The 27,979-nt window shown below is 47.5% G+C and overlaps 1 protein-coding gene across 2 annotated transcripts in view; it reads right to left on the reverse strand.

Annotated features, from left to right (window-relative positions):
* Positions 1-27,979, reverse strand: part of BCAR3 (BCAR3, NSP family adaptor protein) — a 280,076-nt gene that overhangs the window by 117,717 nt on the left and 134,380 nt on the right. The window contains exon 3 of one of the 2 annotated variants that reach the window (XM_025370948.1): positions 25,842-25,892. The gene's annotated coding sequence lies outside the window, so the exon portion shown is untranslated. Of the gene's footprint in view, positions 1-2,945; positions 3,186-25,841; positions 25,893-27,979 lie in introns of those variants that run through there. The other variant, XM_025370939.1, reaches the window with a different exon arrangement.

A 27,979-nucleotide genomic window follows, 5' to 3' on the forward strand; every position in this document is an offset into this window, starting at 1 on the left:
CAAGTTGTAAGCAGGCTAAAGAACATAAAACAGGATGAACTGACAAAAGATGACTGTGGGGGTGGAGGGCTACTTTACATTAGGGTGGACTGGGAAGGCCTCTCTGAAAAGGTAACAATGACATGAGACCTGAAAAAAGGGAAGAGAAGCAACCAGTCAAAAAAAGGTCTGAAGGGGGGTTCCAGGCAGGGGATCTGGCAAATGCAAAGGTCTTGCTGTAGGAACAAGTGGTGGATGGAGACTAAACCCAAGTCTCCAGTCTCTGGTTCCCATGTTTTCTCCACTTGGAAATGTTTCTGTCTCAATGTCCCTAGTCATTATATACTTCTTATGTACCACTTGATTTTTTTAAAATAAAATGGTATGACTCAGAACCTAGGCTTTGGAGGCAGGTATCTACACGTTCAAATCTCTACTCTGCCACTGACTTACTAGCTGTATGGCCTGGGACAAGTTACTCAACCTCTCTGACAGTTTCTCATTTTAAAAAATGACTTAACAGCTATTTCATAAGATTGTTGTAAAAATTAAAAGTGATTGTGTATACAAAGTTCTAGAAATACTGCAAGTACTTAGTAAATAGCAGATCCCCTCTAAGCAGGGCAGGAGCTGCTCTTATCTATCTTGTCAGATAAGAGTCACTGTATCTCTGTTATACTGAGAGTTCACAACGGAAGTAACTCAGAGTTCACAAACGAAGACTGCAACTGGGAAGGATGGGGAGGGAAACGTTTTAACCTAGAACAATAGATACAAAGACACCAAGCCAAGTAGGACATGGACACAGACACACATACAGGCAAACCAAGTGAGCCTACATGCAGTCTTTAGAATAAAGCCTAAGTGAGATTCTGGCCATCTAACTTCTCTCTACTATGCAGGAAAACAGACACAACGTCCTGACTCAGTCTAATGCCACAGTCTGAAATATACAAAAGTCAAAGACTCTGCATCTTGATATGAAAATCTGAGACTCATGTGACCATCAGGAACAAGAGCAAGCCTGACAAACTCTACCATATGTGCTGCCTTCCTGGGCCTGGTCAGTCGCTGGGTTTTGAAATGCTTGTGAACTGAGGCCCAACTCACTTGCTTTACAATGACGTCTCAGAGAAACTGATGATCTTGCAAGCTGAGGCAGAGATAAGCAGCCCACTTGTTTGGATTTTACTCTTTTATTTCTGAAACGGGATATTTTCAAGTTTAACTCATAATGGTTATCTGATGTGGGCTTTAAGAACTTTTCATTATATTTTAAACTCTGGAAATGTAACCGTCTCGGCTGCCCCATGACAGAGAATTTACAACTTGGATCTGTAGTTTTATATCTTTTCTGGAGAGACAGATGGAGAGAGGAGATGGAACAACCACACATATTCACTTAAAATGCTCATCCACTTAAAATGAAGTTTTGCTTGGGTTTAGGAATTAAGAGTATCCCTTTATTTTTGAAGTAAACTTATGAAGTCTAGCCAAATGATTCAAGTATGAATAATTCCTCCATGGATCGTATTTCGAGCAACAGTACAGGATTTACCCGATAAGGTTCTGAAGATTAGCATCCATTTGACAAGCAGTTCTTTCTTTGTGAACAGGAGATTTAGACCTTGGTTAGTCATCCTGGAAACGTCAGCCTTCTCTCAACAGCAGTTTAGAGAAAGTTGGAGTTGGGGTGGTGTGGGAGCTCCTGGCTTGGCAAGGTATTTACGTTACCCTCAATACCCGCTGGCAAGCTCGCAGACAAGCGCTTTGCCTGTGGGCTTCCCCGTTGTTACCTGGGTAGCCCCTTCCCACTTGGGCCTGTGTTGAGCTGGGCCCCACCCCCAGCACTGAGGCCTCCCGCAGCCCCCAGGATCTCAACTCAGTCCCAGGCAACACAAGGGAGGCTATCAGCTTCCAAACTGACCTTCCCTCGGCCAATGTACTTTCCTTGGGGAGGTCTGTGTAGCCTTGGGAGATAAAGTCAAGGTTTAAAAGAATCTGAATGCACGGCTCTACTTTCCATCTCAGCTAACAGCTTTAAGCGAAAACAGACATGAGGTTAGGAAAATGGTTTTTCTCCTTTGCACCTTGCTTCAAGCGAGTTAACGCCAACACGAGTTCTCCACCCCCGAAACCCCAACCATGACCCGCCCCACGCAACACGCCGCCTTGCCAGATGCTTCGGAGTCCACTCAACCTCCTCCCGGACGAGTGTCTACACCTGATTACACCGTTTTAAAGCGGCGGCGCCCTCAGCGGCCCAAGTGGGTAAGGAGAGATGGGCTGTACGATCTATCGGAACCTCCTTCCCACCGTCCCTCCCTTCCTTTGCCTTCCCTCCCCTCTCCCCACCGCGACGCAGAGGGAGCGACACAACCAACTATTCATTCTTTCTCAACAAAGGGAGAGAGGGAGGGAGATGTTGTCAACAGTTACAGGGCAGGCTCCTTCGCTTTCTTTGCAAACTTCCCAAGAGATAACAGAGAAACTCGCCTCCTCGGAGCCTTGGGCTTCCAGCGGAGCGCTCTGGGCCCTCGCATCTCCCCGACCCCGGCCGGCTTCTGCGCAGAGGGGCCGGGAGGGATGGGACGGGGTGGCCGGCAGAGCAGCCCCGACGGGCAGGGGGTCGGACGAGGCCAGCGCCCGGGAAGATGCCGCTCGAGTGCCGCCGAGCAAGACGTCTGGCTGCCAATGGCTGAGCGCTCCCCGCCGTGGGCCACGTCCCGGGAGTCGCAGCGCGCTCGGAGAGCCGGGAGAGCGCAAGCCCCGGCCCCACTTCAGTCACCCCCGCCCCCAACGCCAAATCCGCTGGCGGGGGTGGGTGGGGACCAACAAGCGCCGGCTCCCCAGAGCCTAACTTTCTCCAACAAACTTCCTAGCGTGTCCTCACAGGGGCGGGGGAGGCCCAGGCGCCCCGGGAGGAACAGCGCCCCGAGGACGCTGGGCGCGCGGCGGAGACTCACCTCCCGGCGCGGCGCTGGGCACTCGGGCTCTCGGGATCTCTGGACCTCCCGCTGGGGCTCAAAGGCGCCGCTCGGCTGGCCTCGCACCGCCCGCGCCGCGGCTGCTCCCGGAGCAGGGGACGCTCATAGTCCGCGGGGCGTGCCCGCTGAGAAGCCCGCGCGCGTCTAGCCGGTGCGCCCCGCAGCCCCGGCTCCAGCCCCCGTCCGTCCCCTGCCCGGCCAGCAGCAGGCGCAGCTCTGAGCTGGCGGCGCGCGCTCTGGCCCTCAACTGGTGATTTGCCGCTCCGCGGCCCCACCCCGGCGAGCCGATTCGCGCTGCCTTGCGGAACCCCCCGAGACATTTACATTCGGTGACCTCGCCAGGCCCTCCCTCTGCCCGGATTTTAGAGTTTGGCTCTCTTCGTATCTCCCCAAGGAGCCAGTCCTCAAGTATAGCTCGATCACTTCCTTTCTGAAGCTCTCTCCAGAGACAACCTCGTCGAATCCACTCCTCCCCCTGCCCCGCGTTATTTAATTACCCAACAGATCTGCTTTGCTCGTCTGCAGACACCTGGCTGGCTTTCAGTGTGAAGGGCTTTAATGAGACAAAGACCCAGGTAACCACAAAAGAACCAGCCACGGAAACAGGCAAATCAATCGCACTCGCATGGACGTATTGAAAGCAAAGCGCGAGTTGGCGGTGGCACTTCAGCACTAGATGGTTTGGTAGGGTGAAAAATCGGAGCCCGCTGGAAAAGACTTAACACTATCTTATATCAACACCCATTATAAGTCATAGAAATAGTAGAAGGATGGACAAACTGACCAATGGAATAAAGTCCGAAAACAGATTTACAATATGTGGTCACTTGATTTATGTCAGGTGCTGCTGTGCTGTATTGGGGGTCAGATTGGCTCTGTCCTTCCAGTAAATGATGCTGGATTAACTGAATCCCCCCATCCCCAATCAATTCCAGATAGAATTTTTTTTTTTTTTTTTTTTTTTAGACGGAGTTTCGGTCTTGTTGCCCAAGCTGTTGAGCAATGGCGTGATTTCGGCTCACTGCAACCTCCGCCTCCCGGGTTTAAGCGATTCTCCTGCTTCAGCCTCCCAAGTAACTGGGATTACAGGCGCATGCCACCACGCCCGGCTAATTTTTGTATTTTTAGTAGAGACAGGGGCTCACCATGTTGGTCAGGCTGGTCTCGAACTCCTGACCTCAGGTGATCCACCCACCTTGGCCTCCCAAAGTGCTGGGATTACAGGCGTGAGCCACTATGCCTGACCTAAATCAGGTATTTTAAGCTCAGTGGATCTTTCCATCAAACCACAACCACATTCACATTTGTATCCCCTAGGCCTGGCACACAGTAGATGCTCAATATGTTAATGGTTTAATAGTGGGAGTAATTTAAATATAATTTTTTGACTAGGTAGTGTTTACAGAACCATTGCAGTACGGTTCACAAGCTAAAACTATATAAGGTATCCAGTGAAAAGTTCCCCTCTTACCTCTGTCTCCCATCTACCCAGACCCCCTCCCACTAGAGATAAGTATTGCTATTAATATTGTATGTGCCTACCAGAGTTCCTATGTGTGTGTGTGTGCACGCGTGCGTGTATTATTACCCCCTCCCTACACAAAAAGTAACATACTGTACCCATTGTTCTACACCTTGCTTTTTAAAAACCACTTAATATATCTTGGAGATTTTCCTATATTAGTACAGAGGGACTCTCTTCATTCTTTTTTGCATAGCATTTATTTGAAGAGATGAACCATAATTTACCATTTAGCTTGTTTCCAGTTCTTTCTTGTTACAAACCATACGGCAATAAATACAATGTGCAAGTATTCTGTAAAATAAATTTCCCGAGGTAAAATTGCTGAGTCTGAGGGTATATGCCTTTGTAATTTTGACAAATAATGCCAAATTGCCTTCTATAAGGATTGTACCAATTTCTACTCCCCAGCAATGTAAGAAAATGCCTATTTCTCCACAGCTTGGCCAGAAGGTGTTATTAGTAACACCTTCAATTTTTGTCAACTTGATAAGTAAAATATGAATTTTAGTGTAATTTTAATTTACATTTCTTTTATAATAAATGAGGCTGCTTATCTTTTCATGTTTAGTAGACTATTTTTTTTCTTTTTTGGAATTTGTATGTCTGTTTTTCTACACATTTGTAGGTCTTTTTCTTATCAATTATCTAGAACTTCTTTCCATATTAGGAAGTTTAGCTCTTTGTGCTATAAGCTTCAAATGTTTTTTCAGTGATAATATTAAAAGCTGTGACATATGCAAAATGCTGTTATTTTTGGAAGCAAGTAGAATTAATTAGAGAAGTGAGAGCCAAGTTGGGGGCACTGATCAGAAGGCTATGGAATCACTTCTTGCCAAATGACAAGGGCTTTCTCTAAGCTGGTGGGAATAGAGGTAAAAGTTATTACAAAGAAATAATTGACAAGAGTAATTAATTAGCTCCAGGCACTGTGGTGCATGCCTATAGTACCAGCTACTTGGAAGGCTGAGGCAGACGATCACTTGAGCCAGGAACTTGAGGCTGAGTGTGCTGATTGAGCCTGTGCATAGCCACTGCACTCCAGCCTGGGCAATACAGTGAGCCCCCATTACAAAAAAAAAAGTTAATAATTAGCAATGATAACAATTACAGCAACATTTGCTATACTTGGTTTGGAAGTAACTACATGCCAACTACTATGCTAAGTGCTTTACAAGCTTTAAGCCATGAACCGATACTTGCCCCATTTCACAAATAAGAAAAGTGACTTTACCAATTAAGAAACTTACTCAAGTTCAAATGAGATTTAAATGGCAGAACCAAAGCTAACCCAAGTCTGTCTGACCCCTGCTGCTGGACAGAGTAGAGGAGAATGATCAAAGGTCTTCAGTCAGATTGCCTGAGTAACTGCCTGGCTTGGTGACAGATGTCAAAGCTAGAGAACAGCTGCCTTTGGCTGGAGGGACAAACTCAGTTTTAGGCACACTGAGCATTTTTCAGAGCTCATTCTTGTCCATGACCACTCTTGCTATAGTGTCTCTGTGAGTCAAAGAGGGTAGTATCCCTATTTTACTGGTGAGAAGACTCAGGTACCACAAACTAAATAACCAGGTGTTCTATTCCCTAGGAAACCTTCCCTGACACCCAGCATAGGTCAGGTTTCCCAGTTATATGTGCCTTACAGCACCCTCTCCTACCTGGAATTTGTCACAGCTGGTAATTATTCATTTCTGTTATTGCTGTTGAATACCTGTTACTCTATAGACTCTAAGATCTGTATCTGTTTGTTTTGTTCTTAGTTTGGGGCCTGGCACTCAGTACTTATTGAATGAATGAACTCCTTTGGCTTTTCACCTTTAAATTACATCATAAAGCTCCCCATAGGCTAAATAAATATAATCCCCTGGATGTTGGTCATGCTATAAACAATTTTAGAATTCAAATTTCTTCAAGTCCACAACCAGGCTTCACTTAAACTTTTATTTTATTTTTATTTATTTATTTTTTTGAGATGGAGTCGCTCCGTCATCCAGGCTGGAGTGCAGTGGCATGATCTCAGCTAACTGCAAACTCCACCTCCTGGGTTCAAAGGATTCTCCCGCCTTAGCCTCCCAAGTAGCTGGGACTACAGGCAATTGCCACAATGCCAGGCTAATTTTTGTATTTTTGTAGAGATGGGGTTTCGCCATGTTGGCCAGGCTGGTCTTGAACTCCTGACCTCAAATGATCCACCCACCCCAGCCTCCCAAAGTGCTGAGATTACAGGCGTGAGCTATCATGCCCAGCCACACTTAAATTTTTAAATATCGAAACCCTGGGTTCCTTTGCCAAAGAGACACATGAACGGACAACATAATAATGACTTCTGAGAAGCACAAGAGGCTTTGTCAGGGAGCACTCAACCTGGAGTTGATCCCTTCCTGCCACAAAGTAATCGGTTGAGTCCCATCCCATAACAGCACTAGTTAACAGGCAGCTGGGGTAGGCATTAGATGAACTGCACTTTAACAAGGAACAATCCCTAAAGTTCTTGCTTTGCCAAGCCCTAACAGTAACAGGTAAGGAATAACAAGTGCTTAAACTATCACCAAGGAAGACCAATCAGAAAAGCTGAACTTAAACAATTGCAGAAAGAAAGATTGAGAATTCCGTGAGGTTAATATATCATAACTACTGATACAAAGAGCTGGCCACACTGATATGAACCAGAGAGGCAAAATTCTGCAATAATTTCAGAAGCCTTACCCCCTAGGTGCCTACCCCTGAAGAGCTAGCCATGAACTTGGTGTCCAGTCTACTAGGTGGGGAGGTCAACTCAGCTTCCAAAAGGCCTGTGTGATAGCTGCATACTTACTATCACGTTGGCCAGAGAAATCATCATCTGAGGACTATGGCTTACTAATCCTCAGTAAATACTATTGAATAAATAGTGACAGAGTGAAAAAAAGATGAACTTGACAACACAGGCTCATTTTCTATACAAAGTACACCTCAACCTGATTGTCTATATTTGAACCACCCATTTCAAGACTTACTCTTATCACCAAACTCTGGACCCTGTTTCCCATTTACATCCTCAGTCTAATTACTAGCCTTTTTTTTTCACTAATTAGCTTCTTAATTCAACAATTCAAAGAAATACATCAGAACATCTCTGGATAGGAATTCCAGATGATTTAATTTCCTTATTTACACAGCTTTCCTTTGCAGTTTTTCCTTACAGTAAGTGTGTGTGTGTGTGTGTGCTCGCGCGCGCGTGTGTGTATGGGTTTTTTTTATTTTTATTTTTTGAGATGGAGTCTCGCTCTGTCGCCCAGGCTGGAGTGCAGTGGTGTGATCTCGGCTCACTGCAAGCTCCATCTCCTGGGTTCACGCCATTCTCCTGCCTCAGCTTCCCAAGTAACTGGGACTACAGGCACCCGCCACCATACCTGGCTAATTTTTTGTATTTTTAGTAAAGGCGGGGTTTCACCGTGTTAGTCAGGATGGTCTTGGTCTCCTGACCTCGTGATCCGCTTGCCTCAGCCTCCCAAAGTGCTGGGATTACAGGCATGAGCCACCGCGCCCATCCATATGTATGTATGTTTGTTTATTTATTATTTATTTATTTATTTTTGAGACAGACTCTCACTCTTTCGGCCAGGCTGGAGTGCAGTGGAGCCATCACAGCTCCCTGCAGCCTCCATCTTCTGGGTTCAAGCAATTCTCCTGCCTCAGCCTCCTGAGTAGCTGGGATTACAGGCGTGTGCCACCACACCTGGCTTGGTTTTGTTTGTTTTGTTTTTTGTTTTGTATTTTTAGTAGAGACAGGGTTTCACCATGTTGGCCAGGCTGCTCTCAAACTCCTGACCTCAGGTGATCTGCCCACCTTGGCCTCCCAAAGTGCTGGGATTACAAGTGTGAGCTACCATGCCTGGCCAGCATATATTATTTTTATCATGTAAAATGTTATTTAAAAACAAATTCAAAAACATATTTTAAAAATATAAACAAAGTTTTAAAAATTCATTGAGCATCTACCATATGGAAACCATCACTAGCCCTGGGAGGTATGAAGGTAACCACATTACCAGGACTTTCATCCCACCAGGGAACATGGCATGGATCTGGAGTGAGTGAAGGATGGGCTGCAGCAGAGCTCCCAGTGCTGTGGGAACACAGAGAAGGCAGAGATTAAAAGTGTTGGGGGCTGGGCACAGTGACTGACGCCTATAATCCCAGCACTTTGGGAGGTCGGGGAGGTTGAGGCCAGTGGATCACGTGGGGTCAGGGGTTCGAGACTAGCCTGGCCAACATGGTGAAATCTGCCTCTACTAAAAATACAAAAATTAGTGCTGGCTTTGGCAGCACATATACTAAAAAAAAAAAACATACAAAAATTAGCCGGGTGTGGTGGCATGTGTCTGTAGTCCCAGCTACTCAGGAGGCTGAGGCAGGAGAATCACTTGAACCTGGGAGACGGAGGTTGCAGTGAGCCAAGATCGCACCATTGCATTCCAGCCTAGGCAAGAAGAGCAAAACTACATCTCAAAAAAAAAAAAAAAAAAAGTGCTGGGGACAGACTGTTGATTTTAGAGATGCCTGTAGAAATAAAGGAGAGGGAGGAGTTGTAGGGAGGCAGGGAGCTTAATTATGGAAATGAAGAGAAAGGAAACAAATGTGTGTAAAACCTGGTGGCAATGGCCACCTGACTGCCTTCTTGAGTTATGACCGGAAAGGGCTTCATTTAGATGCTTTGGGCTACCCCAGGGTTGGGGGTGGGAGGTGATGATGAGCTGTGCGCCTTGTTCTAGCGCAGGAGGAATGCAGATAGTTGAGGGAAATGCAGGGAACAGAAAGCATTTATGCTTCAACAGCTCCTCTATACAAAAGGAGCCAGACTGAGAGAAAAACCTGACTTCCTTAGATGTACCAACTCAATCTCTGAGAGCAAAGTCAGCCTTCCAGGGCTTCACTCTCCTGTACATACTAAGATGAACAACCTAAAATGCTCATGGCAGCATCATTTACAGATAATCTGTAGAGGAATGATTTAATTACAGCACATCTATACCTGGCATGCACTCTGCAGCTGATAAGAATGAAGTAATTCCATAGGTACTGACAGCAAGACAGCTGTGATAAAATGTTAGGTGAAAAATACAAGTTGCCCTTTTCATGTGAAAATAACAGACTTCTGTAATTGTGTGCATTTGTGTGGGATTATGTACAAACATCTTGAAGAATTTCCTCCCATCAAACTGAGAAGTGAAGTTGACTGGTGAGCACAAAGGGATGCTCCTTTTCTTTCATGTTATTCTAAACTGAGCTTTTTTCTGATTATCACTAATTGCTTTTATTTTGTTTTATAATTTACATAGTGCTTACTATGTGCCTGGTACTATTCTAAGAGCCCTACATACATTAACTCATTTGATTTTGACAATAATCTTATGAGGTGGCACTGTTCTTTTCCCCTTTTACAGATGAGGACATGGTCCTTGCCCAGGTCATATAGCAATATGTGAAGGAACTGAGCTCTGAACCCAGGCCATCTGGTTCAGACTTTGTGCTCTTAATCACTAGGGTTCAGTGCCTCCAAAAGATTAAATAAACAAATAACACTGTTTTTAGAATCGGACACATCTGCATTTAAATCCCAGATTTTGCAAATTAGCTGTGCAATTCCTAGCAAGTGTCTGACTTCTAGATCAGTTTTCTCATATGAAAGATGAGGATAATAGTTACATACCTCATGATGCTGTTGTGAAAACTACAGAAAATATGTTTAGTGCCAGGCACTTAGTGAGCACTTGATAAATGTAGACTATTTTAACTATTAAGATTAAACTACTAGCCCTTTAATGTATATTAGTTTTCTAGGCCATTTTCTTGACAGGCTGCCTGACATTATTGGGTGCTTCAAGGGTAAGTGGAAAGGGGGAACTTGGGAAAAAGGGGGAATCTGACTGAAAAAGTAGAAAATACTAAATTAACACTACTGTTTCACAGTTTTGCCTAAACCCAGTCCAATTAAGCCAATAAGATTAATAATATGTATATGAGTTTTAGAGTCATTCTGGGGTAAAATATCATTATACTCAGGAGGAGAATATGGAGCCTCAGGGATTGCCAAAGGCCACTAAGCAAATTACATAGCAGAGCCAGGACTGAAAGTGAGACGTTCTAATTCCACATCCCATCCTCTTTCCACAACACCCACTTCCTGAGCCAGTGTGGGGCTATCAGGGTTGGGAAGTGGTGACTTCAGCCTCTCAGAAGGAAAGCATTATAGAAATGATAGTGGTAATGGTCCCACAGCGGGGACGGCCTCCCATTACTTCACAGGCTGCTGTTGCTGAGTGAGGAAAATGGTCTCCCCTGCACTTCAGAGCTAAATCAAAGCAGGGGCAAGTATGACAGACACACCCCTTCCCTGTGGGGTACACGCAGCCCGGCGTCAGATTACTGTCCCTTTCTCTAGGCTATTTAGGGTGCTTATTTTTACAGGAGTTATTCTACAAACAGGACACAATCCACCCCGCAAGAGACAGGTGGCCTGGGCAGGCAGGTGGCTGCCAGTGGGTGGTGGGAGGGGCCAGAGTGGAGCCTTGGTCCTTGCTCCCAGCTCAGCAGCCTCCTGCTTGTGCCTGTTACTTCCTCATTTTCCACCCAGGAGCAGAGGGGGCAGGCAGAGCCCAGGAAGGGATGTCCATGTATGAGGCTCTGACCAGCAGCCCATTTTTCAGGCTCAGTCGATCCCTGCAAAGTAAGGGTCATTACCCCATTCTCCAGAAAAAGAAAAAAAAAATGGTGTGGAATGGCACAGTGAGTCAAATGGAAATGGGTAGGAAAGACCCAGAGTTCTCAGACTTTTTTCCAATAAGACAAGAATATGTACAATTCACTCTTATGTGGGTGGTGGGGGTGTATGAACCCACACCATTCTCTTTCCCTCAAGAGACCTTTTGCTGCTAAAATGTGGACAACTCTTAAAGCTGGAGTCCGTTACACTATTCTCTCTACTTTTGCGTATGGTTGAAAAATGCCATGATGAAAAGTTAAATAATGTTTCTAAAATCTCTTTGGAATGCAAGTGAGTGAAAGTGGTGCTATGGTAAAGACAATCTAGGGTTGGCCAGTTTGATTTTTAAATAAATGATTTATAACTGACACTGCATTATTAGGAATGAAGTCCTTGCCGCACAGCTCAGTGTCCAGTGCAAGAGCAGTTGGCACAGCAAGCTGGAGGGCTGCAAGAGGCTGTCGGGTTGGCCCTTTCCTCTCTGGTTCTTTCCTCACAGGAACTCCCCTCCCCAGTGCACACACAGCTGCTGTGGGGCACTCCTCTTGTGTGGTAACCATTTGGAACTGCTTTTAATGGTGCTGTTGACTGAGGTTTCCAAATGGTAAGAATAATTTCCAGATAGTAACACAGTCAAGCATAAGGAGTCACACAAGAATTGGCCTAGGTGTCTGCAAAGAGGGACAGAGCACCAAAGGTTCTGATGGAGGAAACACAACCTAAATATGAATCATAACAGCTATGCTTACCAGCCCAGGGCTAAGAACTTTGCGTGCATCATCTGCGTTAATCCTTTCAGCAACCCAGAGACGTGGGGGTTATTAAGCCGTTTTTATAGATGAGAAAATGGAAGCACAAAAAGGCAGAGTAACCAGCCAAGTTCACAGAGCTGGGATGTGGAGCTCCCTAAACTGGCCTCCCTGTCTCCACTGCCCGCTTCACCTCCCAGTGTGAACCCTTGTTCCTCAGAGTGAGTGGGAGAGTTTGGTGTTGATTGCTTGAGCGTGGTGTGGAATGGCACAGTGAGTCTTAAGAGAAGCAAGCAAGCTGGGTTAGGTAAACTTAGCCCAGTGCCTGGCACTTGCTAGGCATTCCATAGATATTTGAGATTTGGACTTTTGAACAGAGTTTCAGACATAGGGTCAGGGTGTGTGGGGGTCTCAAGCAGGTCAGGAATCAGTCAAGCCTCTACATACATTTGAATTTTCTCCACGGCAGGAACCCACACTGAAGGTTCACAGGTGTGACCCTGGAGTCCTAGTCCTGTCCTGGGGCTGTGGAGCAGCTGCCTCTCCAATGCCCAGGGTTTGTCATAAATGCTGAATCTCAGCCCCACCCCAAGGCACTGACTCAGAACCCACATTTTAACAAGCCTCCTGGTGACCTGTGTGAGAGGCACTGCTCCAGCTCAACAACCCTCCTTCAAGGGAGCAAGCCAGCAGTCATCTCCCCACCCAGTACAGAGGAAATTTCTTTTTCCTGTGCTAGGCTTAGGGAATAGCACCTTGAGGGGCTAACTCCTGGTGCTGACCTAACCTCCTCCTCACAAAACCTTTCATACAGCTGTGGGAGGCAAACTTCTCAGTTGTCAGCATTTCCAGGAAGAGCGAACCCCTTGAGTGATCTCCATGTGACCTCGTCTGTCTCAGGTTCATGAACATGAAGGTGAGAGCAGCTTTTCCTCACAGCATGACCAGGCAGTGACAAACACACCACATGGAAGGAAATGAGTGAACAATCCTCGCATATTCTGAAGTGAGTCATTGGCCTTTCTTGTGGACTGGGTACTGGATGATTAAATTTCTGGTTTCTGTTTCTTATTTCAGAATATATTGATAATGAACATATAGTGTCCCCCAAAGTGCAAGGTGCTGGGGACAACAGATCAACACTTTATACAAAAATAATATTATACTGTTACCACCTTGGTAACACAGTAAAAATAGGGACAGGTAAGATGCCTCTGTAAACACGGACTGCTGTGATTTTGGTGACTAGTAGGGGGCAGAAACTCAAGAGTAGCTCCAGGGATGCTCACCTCCTGTGCTTCTCTCCCACTGTTCATCTCCCATCTTCTCTGGGCTCTCAGTGTGGAGTGGAGCTTATAGTGGTCTCCACCACCAAGGCTCTGCCTCTTGCTCAAGGCCCTGAGCACCTACTCTTGGCACTCTATGTGCTTTGCCCACTTAATCCTCATGACAGCTCTTCGAGGCAGGTATTATTATCCCTATTTTATAGATGAGGAAATTGAGGCTCATAGAGAAGCTAAGTTGCCCAAGGTTGCATGTCTAGAAAGTATCAGAGGATGAGAATACAGATCTGACCAGGATTCTAAAGCCTGTGTCATTCCCTCCACACCTGGGTTGCTTCAGCCTCACCTGGCTCCTGGTGGAATTTCTGGTGAGGGATGCTCACAGAGCGCAAGGTGGGGAGCTCCCCTGGCACGTGGAAATCACATCACACTGGTGGCTAGCAACTCCACTTCCATGTCAATCTGGTCCCTGCTCTGGGATCCTGAGATGCCCTGCATGAATCACCAAGGGACAAAGAAAGGACTTTCCAGGGACTGATGCCCTCCCAGCCACCATGGGACCCCGGCTACTGTGACTGAGCCCAGTCATGACCCCAGAGTTCTTCACATCACATCATTCTTGCTCAGCATCCAAAATGTGAGTCCCCTGGGCAAGAATTCTCTTCTCCACTCCACTCTCCATAGCTCTCCTGGTCCTTTCCTCTTTCTTCTCCCTACCCCTTTCTTTTCCAAACCTCTCATCCATTCTTCTCTATAGTCCCCTTCTCCATACTTGGAGGCCTATGCCTAATATCAACCTTCTCCAACTTTCCTGATCATTAGAATCACCTGATCATCAGAATCATGCACATCCCCCAGCTCCTGTCCCAGAGGTCTGAATTGGAGAGATCCAAGTGAAACCTTGAGGCCAATGTTTAACAAGAGCCCATGTGTCCTTATGATCAAACACATTTAGGAAACCCCGAACCACACTCCTCCTGTTGTAATCCACCAAACACTGTTCCTAATTCACCCTGGAAATGGCTGGGGCCCTCAAAGCCACCCACTCCTGTCCTGTGACAGCACCTCCAATGCTCCAGCCTCAAAGTAAAATGACCTCCCAACTCCAATCACCTTCACCTGTGCTCCACCTCAGCCTACACTCTGGCCCACCTGGGTCTCGTTATTCCCTGGGACTGCTCCTCCCCTGACATCTTCACGCCAGTAGCCTCTTTCTGCCCACATTCCCCTCACCCTCCCACATTCCTCCTCCCTGGCCCCTGGCCCTTGAGCATAATCCTTTCATGCATCGACATCATTCTGGTCTATCAGGCACCTCCTGGGCTTCCTTCTTCCTTCCCTGCCCACCCATGGTTAATCACATGAGCTAGTTTGTTGTCAGTCTGGACCCATATCCTTCTGTTGTACTTCCTGAGGAATGCTCAGATTAATTCATTCCATCTTCTCTGAGATCTTCAGAGAAACCCCACAACCCTGTAGGTCCACCCCATCACAAATCTAGGGTAAGCTCAACTTCATCTAGAATTAGAGCCCATGAGGCCATCAGGCTCCAACTCCCACTCCTTTTCCCCCTACAGTGGAACTGACATGACTGTCATCCTCTCCATCTGTCTCTTCACTGTGATCCTGTGGTTCAGTAGAAACCCACCCAGTATGTTCTTGCTGTCATCCATCCCATTCCTATCCCACTCTATCAATCACCCTCTTTCTCTCTATCTTTAACGCCTCCCTCTTAGCTGGCTGTTCCAGCTCAGCCAATGAAGCTGCTCAAGTTTCCCTTGCCCTGAATAGCTTGCTTGATTTTATGCCCCTATCTACCATCTTTATCCAATCTCCTGTCTTCCTTTCACCAAAGGCTCTGTAATTCTCTGCAGTCACCCCTGCCTCAGCCCCTCGTCTGAAATTGTTCTCCCTGAGGTTGATAATGACTTCCTCAGTGCAGGATCCTGTGGACAGGATTTAGAACTTGTGTTACTTGGCTTTTTTGCTATATTTGACATTGTTGACTGCTTCCTCTTTCGTGAATCTTTCAGCTCTTGTGACCTCTGAGACACTGTTTTCTCCCGACTCTTTTGCTACCTCTCTGACAGTTTCCAGCCTGTCTTTCTGTGTGTCCTCTTTCCCCAGCCACCTTGAAAATGGGCGTATCCAGGTCCTGCACTTGGTCTACTCTGCCTGGTCATCACGCACACTTCCACAGTATAATGCAATCTGCTACTGCTTCTCTCTCTCTCTCTCTCTTTTCTCTTGAGACAGGGTCTTGCTTTGTCACCCAGGCTGGAGCACAGTGGCGAAATCAAAGCTCATTGCAGCCTTGACCTCCCCTGCTCAAGCAGCCTTAACCTCCCAAGTAGTTGGAAATACAGGCATGAGCCACTGTGCCCAGCTCTGTGTCTTTAGCTTAGTTTTCACATCCAAATGGTTTGCTAAACGCTGATTATGGGACAGACAGTTTAAAATTTGCACACTACACAGCCAGCTCCCTCTTCTCTTGAATTCCCAAATATTAGGATGGCATCTCCATCCAGCTATTGCCCAAGCTGGAACCCTGGGAACCACCCTGGGTCCCAGTCTCTCTCCATTTCCACCCACACACAAATAACACACAGCCAATCTCTCACCAAGGCCTGGGGACTTTATCCCTAAGAAATCCTCAAAGTCATGCCCTCCTCTCCTTCCCCCACCACCACTCTGGCCCAGAGTCCCCTCCTCTCTCGCCTGGACTCTCCATTGCTTCCCAGCTGGTTTCCCTCCCTCCCATCCTGCCCTTCTCCAGTCTGTCTTCCACTCAGGCCCCAGAGTGATGTTTCTGAAAGGCAAGCTTGATCCATCTCTCCACCACTTAAAGCCCTTCAAGAGCTTCTTGCCACCCATAAGTGGAAATCCAAATTCCTCAGGATGCTTCCCCTGAACTCACCCTTTATTTGGTGCCTCCATGCCATTGCTCCTACAGTTTCTTTCATTCTTTATCTAACCAGCCGTCCCTTGCCCAGGCATTGTGTCCCCAGCAACTTCTTTTTTGGCTCTAGGTTGGCACTTCTCAAGCATATTCCTGTGTCACTTTCCACTTACCAGATTATATGGTAAATCCAGCTTTTAGCTGTGGAGAGAAAGTTTGAGGACTGTTTTAAGGTGTTACAGCCTCCCCCAGCCCTGATTGTTACCTCAGTGACTGGCAGCTGGCGTCTCTGTGCACCCACAAATGTGTCTGAAACCAGCCCTCCCCTCCTCCCTCAGTCTCTCACAGTGAAGCAGCAGGACCACCCAGGTACAGTGCACCTCAACCTCTGCCCCTCAAAGGGAGTGGCCTCTCCTGGCTATTGGCAAAGCTACCAGAAACTTGGCTTCAGACCATTCACGTCTAAACAGGTGGTCCAGATATTCTGGCAGGGATGTGGATGTGAGTTTAAAAGGGGGAGAGATGGAATCATAAAATGTCATGTTTTTGGACTATCCTGAACCCTAAGGGCCAGGCCAGTTGTGAGGGGATAGTTCAGCTGGGAGGGAGGGTGTAGCCCACTTACCTGCCCGCCTCAGGCATCCTGAGATGCCAGAGCAGGCACCCAGGGTGCTGTTTGTAAGACAGCCTACATGCCCTACTGGGAGGAAAGGTGAAGAGGCCGAGACTGATACTGGAGGCCCCAGGACTTGGGGACGCGCTCTCTTGAACAATCTTGGGGGCACTGCCCTCAGCCTTGGATAGGTGGGGGATTCTCACTACTATAGCAGATGGGGAGACCTTCACCTGGGCCTGCAGTGCTGAATGATGCTAGAGAGAATACTATACAGCTGGACTCTGTGGCATCCTTCAAGTGTCCTCTGACCCAGCCCTGGAATGGATCACAAGCCCCTTCAAAGAGAGGGCTAGGCCGGGCATGGTGGCTCACGCCTATAATCACAGCAGTTTGGGAGGCCAAGGCGGCGGATCATCTGAGGTCAGGAGTTCAACACCAGCTTGTCCAACATGGAGAAAACCCGTCGCTACTAAAAATACAAAATAAGCCGGGTGTGGTGGCACATGCCTGTTAATCCCAGCTACTCAGGAGGCTGAGGCAGGAGAATCGCTTGAACCCGGGAGGCAGAGGTTGCAGTGAGCCAAGATCATGCCTTTGCACTCCAGCCTAGGCAACAAGAGCAAAACTCTGTCTCAAAACAAAAACAAAAACAAAAACAAAAACAAAACAAAGAGAGTGCTAGAAAATCTGACACATCCAGGCTACCTTCTGTGTCTTACTGAAAGCCAGCTCTGCTCATGGGAAGGGCTACGGTGGAGGCGGGGGCAGCAAGTTCAGAGGAGGCAGCAGCAGAAGCAGTATGGCCAGTCCTGACCACTGAAGCAGAGCATGAGAAGCAGGACAAGGCAGCTCAGCCAAAGGGGCAACTTGGGGCTGAAATCTAGCCTATGCACCTGTATCACAAGGTGTGTGTCCTGGTGCAGGACTGCATTTGCTGGGGAAAGGGGATGCCTATTTCTAATCTGCAAAAAGGCACCATTTTGGATTGTCACAACCTTGAGAGATAAGACACTGGTAGCAGCCATGAGAAAGTTTAGGAGAACATAAGAGGAACCCAGGATCTGGCAGAAGATGACAAGGGCTTTGGGAGCCCCAGGGACCTTACTGTGCGAGGGCTTAGAATTTCAGCCCATTGAGATGCTTCCCAGGCCCGTGACTGTGCCCTACTCCTCCTTTAATCCCTTCAGGACCATCCCACTCCCTCCAAGACTACCCCAACCATAAGGCCTCCATGGCCAGAGGAAAGAAGGCAGTATAATCATGACTGTGGCCCTGGCCACCTAAACTCCAACAACCCATTCCTGAGTGGGGTGGAGGATACCTGATAAAGAGAGGTGTCCTTAGTCTGCCCTGTGACTACCACTGTGCTCAGCCTTTAGCATCAACCTTGGCTGCTAAGCTAAGTCTGTGACCAATCTGTCTGTGGCCTAATGTCAGGTAAAAGGGGGCTGTTGAGTTTTCTCCTTTTGTTTCATTCCTATTTATAGATTCACCTTAACAGCATCCACTACTGACGACAGCTCACAGGTTCTGACCTGCCCAGGAACTTCTAGGAAGATTATAGCCTTGTTCTGAAAGCGAACAGCACACAACACAAGGGAATCGTGCCTCCTGCTTTTTTGGCTTGGTACAGAAGGTGGACAGGCAAGTGGAGTACCCTCTTAGGCACAGACAGGGACGGGATGCAGCGGACGGGACCTAGCTTTTCTGAACCCCTGCTTTCTGCTGTACATGTATGTTCACATTTAATTCTCCAACAACCCTGTAAAACAAGTGTCATTATCTCCGTTTTACAGATGAAGCAACTGAACCTCAGAGGGAAAAAATAACCCTGGTCGGCCATTAAACTGTAGAAATCGAATTTGAATTCTCCCCTCTGTCTGGCTCTGACACATGGGGTTTTCTTAACTCACACTGTGTCACCTGCAAAGTTTTTCCCTTGGCGGGAGAGAAACTCAAAATAGTGAAAAGGAACAGAAAAAGTTTGAAGAGTTCTGCTTCGGAACTTGAAGCCAATCTCCCTACAGTCTTCTTCCTATTCATGCTTCCAAGATGCTATCAGGGAGCCTGGGCCCTGGGGACATTTACACTCCTTGCCTTCCTCACCCCATCCTCAAGGATTTCTATAGGGGTGAAATCATTGCATTAAAGCTGTACCTTGTTGCGGTGGGGGGGCGGGGGCGGTGGATGGGCAGAAGAACTCATGAACTGATCATATACTGGCCTCAGTGATTCTCTCTTCCTCCCAGCCCCATGTCTTGCTTTTAAACTCCAGCAAGGAAGAATCTTCTTTCCCTCCAGCCAGCTTTTCAACCCACTGCTCCACCAAAGCATTTTCTCTCAGAGAATGATTGCCAAGACCCACCGTTTAGTTCATGAGGGAGTGGGGAGGGGCCATAAATAATAATAGCCAAGTTTATTGACTGCTTGTTATGTAATAGCCAAGCACTGTTCCAGAGACATTACATATAGACCCATTTCACACACACACGTGCACACACACACACACAGTACACATGAGGAAACAGACCCAGAGAGGTTGCCCGCCATTTCCCAGCTCTTATGAAGGGACTTGGACAGCCTGGCTCCCAGATGCTGCCCTGCCTCTCAGAGATCATCTCCCCTGGCTACCCCACCCCACTTTACAGGTAAGGCAATGAGTCCAGGGAGGCAAGGGCCTTGCCTGGCCAGTCAAGGGCAGAGCCAGTTAAGTTGTCAGATCTTCTGACCAAAACCCAGGGCTCTTTCCCCCACCCTGGGGGCTCAGCACACCCAAGACTCCAGGAGTATGCCAACTGCACTTCACCCAGTTCAAAGTTTAGATCTTCCCTAATGCTTTAAACTAGAAAATCTTTTTTTTTTTTTTTCTTTTGAGACAGGGTCTAGCTCTGTTGCTCAGGTTGGAGTGCAGTGGTGTAATCTTGGCTCACTGCAGCCTCCTCCTGCTGAACTCAAGTCATCCTCCCACCTCAGCCTCCTGAATAGCTGGGACCACAGGGGCACACCACTACACCTGGCTAATTTTTGTATTTTTTATAGAGATAGTCTTAAACTCCTGAGCTCAAGAGATCTGCCTGCCTCAGCCTTTCAAAATGCTAGGAATACAGGTATGAGCCACCACGCCTGGCCTAGGAAATCCTTAAATGCCTATTTATTTGGACATGCCACTGGCAGACATCTGCACTGTACTTGAGCATCCCCGATGGGCTCATAGAATACTAACTATAGCTTCCACCTATAGGTTAAACAGAGATTCTGCCCCTCTCCCCTCCTTGGCAGATGGATACAAACAGAAGCCAGGAGGAACAGCAGCACCTCACACATCCAGTAGCACTCTGGCAACGACTCTGAATACTCCCTGCAAGGCTGGCAAATATTTTGATAATCTTTCCCCTACAGGATTCTCCTGTGGAGAACAAATGGACACAGTCAGGAGCCGTCTTTCAGCGGAATTCCACAGGAAGAAACATTTCATCAGTGGAGAGTGTTTTGACTCAGGCCTTTTGGGGAAGGAAGCAGATTGCTCTAAGCTACTGCAGAGGGCAGGGTCCGCCCATGGGCATCTGCCGTCCCCTCAGGACCTAGCACCAAGCAGGGATGTGGGCGCCCTCAGCGGACCTCACCAGGTGGGAGGCAGATGGTGTGGTGTTAAAAGCACAGCCTTCGGGAGCAGCCAAACCTGGGTTTTGAGCAGTGGCTCTGCTGCTCAAAGCTGTGTGAGCTTGGGCAAATTCCTTCACCTCTCTGCTCCTGTTTCCCCACTCTAAAATGGGGTAACAAGAATATTTGCCTCTTGGACTGGCCCTTGAGAATTAGACCCAATGATGTCAAAGGAGCATGGAGCAGAGGGCCTGCCACACACAGGCACTGAATAACCACAGCGGTCATCGTGAGGTCCCCATTTGCCTTGAAAGGAGCTGTGTGGCTGAGTTCTAGGCTGTCACTGGTTCCCTTATTGAGCTTGCCTTAGGGGGCCCAAGGCCTCCTTCCAACCCAAAACGTGCCTTCAAGAGAGGCAGCGACCAGCCACCCCACATCTCTTCCATTGGAGTGGAAGTCAGGGTTCACCAGGCTGGGGGAGGACATTGATGCCCTCACGTGCATTGGTCTGCTGGGCTGTGAGAAAAGCCCTAAAGATGCCTGGCAGGGGACATCTCTTCACAATGACATATTATTATTTCGAAAAAAGTGAAGCTGAATTAGCAAGCATTTATAAAAAGTGGAAACAAAATGAAGCCACTGGGACAAAAGAAACACTGCACAGACCACCATGTGTGATGGGGGGCCGGGCAGGCCCACAGGGGCCTGTTTTATGTGGTGGCCCTCTTTGTCCCCACTCTGCCGGCTTCCCAGCCCTGCCCCTGGGCCTCTCTCTAAGGATGATTCTGTCTCCATTTCTGTTGTCTACGGGCCTTGTGGGACCAGGAGGACTGACCTGGGCCCAGCATTCTCCAGGTGACTCACCAGGCAGGCCATGCGGAAGAGCCACTTCCTGCATCCCTGAGTGGCCAGTCATCCTCCTGGTACCTGCCTTAAGAACATGTGAGCCACCCTCAGGGGCAGGGTGGGACTGGGCTGTGCTCCAGGCATGGGCCCTAAATAGAGAAGGGCTGGGTGAGTGTCGTGGAAGAACCCAGGCCGTCCAGGAGCCTGCGGCTTGGGGTGGGGTTGGGGGTGGACACGCTGTTCCTGGTGCTTTCTCCACAAACTAAACCTCACCTTCCTGAAGATATCGATCCACCCACTGGCGCTGTGGGAATGAAATTCTCACAGTGGAAAGTCTCAGGGCCAGCACACCTACCCCTGCACACTTCATGCCCCTAGGCACAGCACACCACTGCAGCAGGCCCCTTCCTAAAGCTGCGCCCCCATGAATACGCCCTGTTCTCATTCTGAGAATCGGGTCTGATGTTATGGGAAGAAAATGTGTGCCTAGGCATGGCAGGGAGAGGCAAGTTAGGCACGTCAGAAGGGAGAGTGTTGACAAGAAATCGAAGCACATGGGCCACAGAGGAGTCTTAAAAACAACCTCAGTCCAACTGTCTCCTGACTGTGCCCCCAACTTATCAGCTCAGGTCCAGGTCAGGGGAGGTCCAGGCCGGCCTGGCACAGCCAGCTGAGCCTGGTTCCCAGACCCTGCAGCTGGCTCTGAGCAATGGAAGCAGCAGTGAGTCTGTGTTCATGGAGTTCCTGGGCTCAGGCCCAGGTAGGGGTGAGGATGGGGGTTGGGGGGATGTCCCCTGTCTTCGATTTGACTCTGCTGCTGCAGTCACAGAGCTCTCTCAGAGGCAGACATGAAGCCAAAGCACTTCATTAAGACATGAGGTCAGATAATAGCCCAAGCCCTCTTTGGAAACCGCACACCGCCCAGTGGCATGGAACGGGCCAGGTCCCAGCCCTCCCAGGAGTGCCAGGCATTGTATTTCAGAACAACTGAGCTTCAGCTACTCCCACAGGAAGGAGATGACTTGCTCCCACCTTGTTTTTAATTTCCAGAATACTGCAATCCCCTTAGGAAAACTCATGTTTTCATGATAGAATGGCAGCTGCCCACACATGTCAGAGGCTTCAGACCTGATCCTGGTCAAGCCCAGAGCAGTGGTCTCTGGCCAGCAGATGAACAGCCCAGGGACCAGCGAAGGGAGCCTGCCCTCTGTGGTCCAGGGCTGGCCACCGCGGCCTGTGCTAGGCAGAAGAGCTCACAGGTGTGTCCTGCTTTACTTAACTCAAAGACAGCTGCTCAGAAGTTGCCTGAAATTGGAATTGTGATCAGGCCAGGCCCTCCTTAGGTTTCCAGAGGGACTGTATATCATATGTACTACCCGTGTGGTGAGGGGGTCTCACTTGAAGACATAAAAAATACACTCCAAACAGGAAAACAACTTTTAAAAATTATTGACATTTAACGATCAGCTCTGTATGTGTATTAGGGATGTTTTAAAAGTGAAACACAGCCAGGCACAGTGGCTCACACCTATAATCCCAGTACTTTGGGAGGCTGAAGCAGAAAAATGCTTGAAGCAGTTCAAGACCAGTCTGGGAAACAAAGCAAGACTCTGTCTCTATTTAAAAAATTAGCAGGTGTCGTGGTACACTCCTGTAGTCCTACCTACTGAGGAGGCTAAGGCCAGCGGATTGCTTGAGCCCTGGAGTTGGAGGCTGCAGCGAGCTATAGTTGTGCCACCGCACTCCAGCCTGTGACAGAGCAAAACCCTGTCTCTTAAAAAAAAACAAAAAAGATACCCCTGCAGGCTTTCAAATTATATATACATATAATGATAATGTACTACATTTATGTTATGTATTTTAGTTTACAGAGTGCTTTTATATGCCCATTCATTTATTTATCCAACAAATCTTATTGAGCCCCACAAAGACCCAGACATATTCCTAGGCACAGGGAGACACAGTGGTGAACAAGGTGCATAAGGCCCTCTGCCACTTCTTTTGGCCTTACTGTCTGGTTGGGGGAGGCAGACTGCAAACAACAAATGAATCAGCAAGACAAGTCCAGGGAGTGACAAGTGCCACAAGTCAGGTAATAGCTACAGCTGGACTGTCTAATACAGAAGCCACATGTGGTTATTTACATTTAAGTCTAAATGAATTAAAATTAAGTGAAATTAAACATTGAGTTATTCACACTAGCCACATTTCAGGTGCTGAATAGCCAATGTGGCTCATGGTTAGTGGTATACAGGACATTTCCATCATCACAGAAATTGCCATAGGGTGGCACAGGGCTAGTGAGAGCCTCAGGGCTGATTTGGAATAGGTGGTCAGGGAAAGCCTGTCTGTGGAGGTGCCTTCATGTGGAACCTGAAAATGAGAAGAAACCAGCAGCTCACAGGCCTGAGTGGGAGTGGGTGTGGGCAGACAGTTTCACTCACTCTAGGGCAAAAGTCCACGTGTAGACTTAGGTTTGGCAAATTTGAGGAACAGAAAGATGTCTGGTGTGACTGGAGTGTAATGAGCTGGGGGTGGGGAAAGTAGAGACGATGAGATCAAAAGTAATAATAAAAACAGCTGAGATGGCTGTCGGGTGCTCATTACGTGCATCTATGAGGTAGGTACTGCTATTCTCATTTTACAAATAAAAACACAGACACAGAGAAGTAGAGATACTTGGCCAAAGTCACACAGCTAGTGAGGGACAGAGCTATGATTCCAGCTAGTGCCATAGCCATGGAGCACTTAGCTATTATACTACACTGCACTGCATCTCCAAAGTCAGGGGTGCATTATGAATGCCCTGTGAGGAGTGTGGACCCCATCAGGGTGTGAAAGGAAGTCCCCACAAGTTTTTAGGCAAGAGTGTGACATGATCTATTGCACTTTTTTTTTTTTTTTTGAGACGGAGTCTTGCTCTGTCACCCAGGCTGGAGTGCAGTGGCACAATCTCGGCTCACTGCAAGCTCCGCCTCCCAGGTTCACGCCATTCTCCTGGCTCAACCTCCCAAGTAGCTGGGACTACAGGTGACTGCCACCACGCCCGGCTAATTTTTTTGTATTTTTAGTAGAGATGGTGTTTCACCGTATTAGCCAGGATGGTCTCGATCTCCTGACCTCGTGATCCGCCCACCTCGACCTCCCAAAGTGCTGGGATTACAGGCGTGAGCCACCACACCTGGCCGATCTATTGCACTTTTAAGTGATCCATCTGTTCATGGTGGGGAGAATAGACGGTAGAAGGCCAAGTCAGGGGACTGCCTCATTATTGGAGGTAATAACATTACTGTGGCTCCAACTAGGACAGCAGCAATTCTTCTTTTTAAAAGCCTATCAGACATTGCACTTTTATTTTTCATGGTTTACTTACTTTCAAGGACTATGGCAGGTAAAACCATGTATCTTTTCTTTTTCCTAAGACAAAAGTACACACACATTCCTAAGAGTTAGTTGCTCCAAAACTCAATAGGTACATACCAGCATGCATTTAGCTGCAGGAAAGTCAGTTTTTGCCAAGCCTTACCCAGTTCTGTATAAAGCATCTTTTCTATACATTGTTATCAAGTTAGGCCAATGATCTTCCTAGAATGGGAGATCTGACTTGAGCTGGTTCTAGCTCCACCCGGGGTTGTTTCCATGTTTAGGAGAAGGGGGTGGAGTCCTGACCCAGGTGGGAACCCAACTTGTGGGGTTTCTGCATGGAAAAGAACTTCACAGGCTGGGTGGTATGTAATCATCTCCATCTCGTGCATTTAGAGTGGCAAGTCTTAGGACTGCAGTGATAATCATGCCTCCCTGGACCAATTTACCCTGTGACATTGACTTTCAATGTGGGGTGTATGTGTTCCAGGCTCCCTTGTAAATGCGGAAATAAAGGAAAACTGACAGACTTCCCAGAGAGAGAGCAGGAATGTTATGTCATATAAACCTACTACAGCCCTGCAAACAACTGCCAAAGTGCTTCAATAAAATACAACTTCCGACCACCTCCAGCCCTAACACTCCCCTGCCAAATGCCAATTGTTTGTTTAGAACTTCTCCTCCCAGTAGGGTTAAGAGGAGCAAGGTGGCTCACCTGCAGTTTTGCCTCCAGCCACTGCTCCCTTCCCAGGGTCTGTTTGGGATACAAGTCAAGGTCACAACTCTGCATGACCTTGCTCCCAGCACCTGAAACCCTCCCCCCTTTACGGCAGGTTATTCAGCCTCCCTGTGGCTGCCTTTCTTCATCACTGAAATGAGGATAATTATGGTAACCATCATTCTACCTCATAGCGCTGTTGTGAGAATTTAATGAGTCAGAATGAATTAAATGTCAGACAGAACAATTACGGTCAGCTATGATATCATATTGTCATTATTGGAAGGGAGAGTATAGGAAAGGAGGTGGCTGAAGCCAAAGCCCAGTCTCAGGGCTGTGATGAATAAGGATCCCAGAGTCACCCAGAAACAACTACCCTGGAGCTTCTGCAGGTTACTAAGAGGATTCTCATACACTCCAGGCACTGCCCCAGAAGTCACTTTGTAGGCTGGATCAAGACCACCCCACAGCTCCAGCTGCAGTTTCTGCCCTGTACTCTGGGGCAGAGCAGCAGGAGTCCAGGCCACTTCCTACCTTGCCTCTTCCTCCTTTCTCCAGGCAGGCTTGGGTCAGATGCAGCAGCTCCTGCAGTAGAATGCAAAGGAAAGACCTTCTCAGTTGGGTGTGAGGAAATTACAGTAGCTTCGGGGCAGGCAGAGCCACTTGGGTTCTGCCAGTGGGTGAGTAACTTGGACCTCAGCCTGGTTGGATCCAAGTCTACAGTTCCTCCTGGAGTCACCGTCTCTGGGCTGCAGAGCTCACACCGCCCATCCTGCCCAGATGATTCTTTGCCTGTCATCTCAGCAGCTCACAATTTAATTGTAAATAACAGTGACTCACAGGACAGCAGTTCCCTTATTTGCCAGGGAAGTCTTATGAAGATTAAGCTATTCTCCCAGGAAAGAAAGGTCTTTACTTTTCAATAGAGGTAGAGAGGGAAGCAAGGAGAGGGCTGTGATTACAGCATAGACTTTGGAGCCAGATCGTCTGGGTTTGAATCTGGCTCTATCACTTACAAAGAGGTGTGCCCTGGCACAAGTTATTTAACCTGTGACTCAGTTTCCTCATCTGCAAAATGGGGATATAAATAGTACTTACCTCATAAAGTTATTATGAGAGTTAAATGAGTTAATATCTATTTGGAGCTTAGTAGTAAGTTCTTATATAAATGTTTGATAAATAAAAGTAGAATAATGGAGAATAGCTTATATAAATCTATATAATTAAATATTACACAGCCATTACAATTTCTATAGTAGCGTGAGAATACATTCATGATCTATTACTAAAGTAAACAATATACAGTTTAATAGTACACAGTTTAGGCCGGGCACAGTGGCCCACGCCTATAATCCCAGTACTTTGGGATGCTGAGGCGGGTGGATCACGAGGTCAGGAGTTTGAGACCAGCCTGGCCAACATGGCGAAACCCTGTCTCTACTAAAAATACAAAAATTAACCGGGCATGGTGGCAGGTGCCTGTAATCCCAGCTACTTAGGAGGCTGAGGAAGGAAAATTGCTTGAACCCGGGAGGCGGAGTTTGCAGTGAGCTGAGATCGTGCCATTGCACTACAGCCTGGGTGACAAGAGTGACTCCATCTCAAAAAAAAAAAAATACTATACAGTTTAAAACAAACTGTGTAATATTATTGCTGAAAACAGAAAATAAATCTATATGCATTTAAAAAAAATACGAAGAGTATATATACCAAATAGTGTTTCTCTGTTTTCTAAAATTTCTGTATTTTGAAGTACAGTAATTAAAGAAAACAGTGAAAACTATTCGGAAAGGGATCAAATGCAGTAGATATGCAAAATCCACATTAAATAATTATGCTTTAAAATAATAATAATAGGCCTGGCATGGTGGCTTATGCCCATAATCCCAGCACTTTAGGAGGCCAAGGTGGCAGATCACTTGAGGTCAGGAGTTCAAGACCAGCCTGGCCAACATGGTGAAACCTCATCTCTAAAAATACAAAAATTAGCCAGGCATGGTGGCATGTGCCTGTAATCCCAGCTACTCGGGAGGCTGAGGCAGGAGAATCACTTGAACTCAGGAGGCAGAGGTTGCAGTGAGCCAAGATCGTGCCACTGCACTCCAGCCTGGGTGATAGAGTGAGACTCAGTCTCAATAAATAAATAAATAATAATAATAATAGCTCTGACAGTCCCCAAGCCTGGATCATTCAGGGTGTCTCCTAGGCTGAAGCTGAACATTAGATCAAAAAGAAAACACCATTATATTAAATGCTTATATGGATATGGTATACTATCTTTCTTCTGGAAATAATTAAAAGCTAACTACACCAACACAGCCAGACTTCAATCTAACCTAAACAACAGATGACCCACATATACAACATAAACAATGAGGTAAACAGCAGTGTGTAAAAGCAATGGATCTGGCGTGTTTTTCAAGGTGATAAGCCAAGGGGGCGGCTCAAAAGTTGTGTGTTGCTCAAGCCTGTAATCCCAGCACTTTGGGAGGCCGAGACAGGCGGATAACGAGGTCAGGAGATCGAGACCATCCTGGCTAACAAGCTGAAACCCCATCTCTACTAAAAAATACAAAAAACTAGCTGGGCGAGGTGGCAGGCGCCTGTAGTCCCAGCTACTCGGGAGGCTGAGGCAGGAGAATGGCGTGAACCCGGGAGGCGGAGCTTGCAGT

The sequence above is a fragment of the Theropithecus gelada genome, chromosome 1, assembly GCF_003255815.1.
Source record: "Theropithecus gelada isolate Dixy chromosome 1, Tgel_1.0, whole genome shotgun sequence".
Lineage (NCBI taxonomy): Eukaryota > Metazoa > Chordata > Mammalia > Primates > Cercopithecidae > Theropithecus > Theropithecus gelada.